Genomic DNA, 2992 nt, shown 5'->3' with positions numbered 1-2992 from the left:
GCCCAGGCCCACTCTGCTGTGAGCCACCTTGGGGAGGAACACGGGGGCCCCAGGACCTGGAGCTGCCCGGCCTGCAGCTCAGTATGGAGTGCTGCCCAACCATTCATTTGGTCTCATCTGCCTGGAGTGGACCCCCAGCCCCTGCTACTTTTCTCTCACCGGGAGGCCCTTGGGTCCCCACCCTGTCTCCCTGTGAGCAGTCCCTGCCTCTCCTGTCCAGCCTGGCAAGGCCGGGAGAGGAGGTGGGAAGCCCACCCAACAGGACAGCCATCACGGGCTGCCTGGGACCCTGGGGCGGAGACTGGGGCTGGCCGCTGGACCCATGCAAGGAAGGACAGAGAGGGGTCTTCACACCCACAGGTCCAAGGCAAGAACAGAAATGGGACAGAACAAAGGGAGAAATGAAAGCCATGACTGGGAATGTGCGAGGGGCAAACATGCCTTCTCAGACCGACCCTTTCACACATCCTGGCTGTGGAGCCATCTGTGAACACTGACCCTCTGGTCACCCTCTGCCTGGAACCAGATGGCGCTGGTCAGGGTTTACTGTGACTAGACCCTGACTAGAGTCAGGGTCAGCCGGCTTGAAAAGCAAAACCAAAAGAAATCAAGAAACTCAGCAGGCCCCCGGGCACTTCTCCGTGCGCTCCTCCGATTCCTCCGAGCTTCCTTCCGGCCCCCATGCCACACTCTGTCTCAGGAGCTCCCACTTTAGGAAGATCAAGGCTACCAGCTAGCTACTTCCCAGCACTCCGTTCATGGAAATCAGACAACCCTGTGGGCCCTACATTGCCCCGTGTCTTGGCCAAGCGCCCGCCCAGGAGGGGAGCCAGGGATGTGCCAGATGCCCCCAGGTTATGACTCAGACCCAGACCCATGGCGATTCCTCAAATCCTGCAGCCTGGGGGAGGCGTGGCCCTCTTGGGACCATTACAAACTGGCAGGTGGGCAACAGAGGGGAGAACGCACTCCTGGGGCCTGACTTTGGCCGTGGAGTCCCGGATCCGAATAATGCTCTTGGGAGAAGGCTGTTCCCCAGCCGGAGGCTCTGGTGATAGAGGAGTCACGTCCCTCCTCTGGGAAGCAATGGTAAAGGCGGGACAGGTGTGGTGGGGGTGGGGTGGGGGCGGGGCTGGACTGGGAAGAGGCAACATTTAGAGCTCCAACTGAGTATGAGTCTGTCCCCAGCTCACCAGTCCCCGGAGGCCAGCTTCTCTATACGCTCTGGAGCTCCCTCCTTCCCGTGAGCATAGGGGCAGGCCAAGTCTGGCTCTGAGCCCCCTGGGCAGAGGCTGACTAGAACTAGGAGCATGTCCAAGGTCACAGAGCGCCAGGAAGCGGTGCTGGTCACTCCCAGCTCGGGACATTTAGGGCAACACCTCCAGGAGGCAGTGCCAGCCCTGGGGAGGAGGGATGGGGAGACTGTGGGAGCCCCGCTCACCAGTCCCGCTGCATTTCAAGGGCCGCTGGTTTTACTCATGGACCTCTGGGACCCAGTACAGGCACCCCCCAGCTTGTTTTACAAGGTGCTCCAACGTGACTCGTAGGGTGGAACCAAGCCCACCGTCACTCCCCCGGCTCAGAAACAAAAGGGGTCAGTAGTTCAGCGCACGTCGAAGCTCTGCTCCCTGTCTCAACAGCGGCTGGTCCGCGCAGGGCCCCTAGCTCTGCAGGTGCCGCAGAGGGGCCTGCATGAGGTCCAAGATGGTGAAGCTGATGCCCACGGCGATCGGGCCCTTGAAGCAGTTCCTGGGCCACGCGCGGCGCCCTCCTCCCGCTCGCTGGCACACGATGGAGGCGCGCGGGTGGCGGGTGACCCGGAGGTCTGCAGGCGCCGCGGCACCACTGCCGGCGGGTAAGAGGCCGACTGCCGGCGGAGACCCACGCAGACCTCAAATATCCCGCGGGCAAAGGGCCGGGCTGTGGGCAGGCTCTTGAGCGTCTCCCGGGGGAGGAAGCTCCGCCCGGCGTCGGCCCTGATCCCCAGCACGGTGGGCGGGAATCCCTGGTAAAGGGTCCTCGGGCCCTCTTCTCGGGAGTTGAGGCAGAAGACAGGAAAGGTGCTGCTGTATATTTCCTTTGAGGTCACGGCCATCCCCGCTCTGACCCGTCCGCGAAGCCGCGGTCTCCGCAGCGGGGGCGCCCGGGAGGAGTGGGGCTCCGCGTGCGCGCTCAGCTGGGGGGCGGGGCAGGGCACCCCGAGCTCCCGCGCCCCTGGCTGAGAAAGCCCTCGTGGCGGTAGGATGGAGTAGAGGAGTTGGAGGGCCTTCTTGGCAGAAAATCGTTTTGAAGACACTTGAACGAGGATTTGGGGTCGGTCTGGGGGAGCTACGGCCGATTTGGCGAGAACACTGGCCTCGATCTCCCCTAGACCTAATCTCCAGATGGGAGGGAGCTGAGAACTTGCCTGTGGTCACTGTGGGATGGGAAAGGTGAGGGCAGGACGGCCTGGGCATCCTCCTGGCAGGTGCGGCGCGCCCTCCTTCACACTGTGACACAGGCCTCGAGGCCTCTGGACGCCTCCACAAGACTTTCTTGCTCTTACTAAATGCTCCTTATGGGTTGGCAGAGAGATTGGGCTCATTACCGCTCCGAGAGGCAGGCTGAGGGAAGAGCCATCATCTTAAACATTGCCAGTCTTTAGGTCTAAGGGAAAATGACAACTCAGGCAGGTCTGGCATCCACAATTAAATGCTGTGGTTCCAAAGTCATACGTGTCACTCGGCTCAAAACTCAGTTGGCCAGAAAGAGCCCCGTGGCCCCACCCGCCGACAGGAGAGGCAGGAAGTTAAATCCTAATATGTACCCGGAAAGGGGAAGATAGGAATTACTGGTGGGCCTTTCTGATGACTACCACAGAAGTATATTAATAGGAAAAGGAGACAAGACACAAAATTGTCCTTCTTTATAGATTTATGAGTTCTTACATAAGCCAACAAGAAATAAACAAATTATTATAACTAATAAGATCTTGTAGCACTGTTGCTGAGAC

At 60.1% G+C, this 2992-nt stretch overlaps 1 pseudogene; it reads right to left on the bottom strand.

The window, feature by feature from the left end:
- Positions 1–1661: 1661 nt before the first annotated feature.
- LOC113925613 lies at positions 1662–2619 on the bottom strand (annotated as a pseudogene).
- Between the last annotated feature and the right edge of the window lie 373 nt (positions 2620–2992).

The sequence above is a fragment of the Zalophus californianus genome, chromosome 2 (assembly GCF_009762305.2).
Source record: "Zalophus californianus isolate mZalCal1 chromosome 2, mZalCal1.pri.v2, whole genome shotgun sequence".
In the NCBI taxonomy this organism is placed as follows: domain Eukaryota; kingdom Metazoa; phylum Chordata; class Mammalia; order Carnivora; family Otariidae; genus Zalophus; species Zalophus californianus.
The sequence above is the reverse complement of the archived record's forward strand: the minus strand, read 5'-3'. Positions and strand labels throughout refer to the sequence as shown.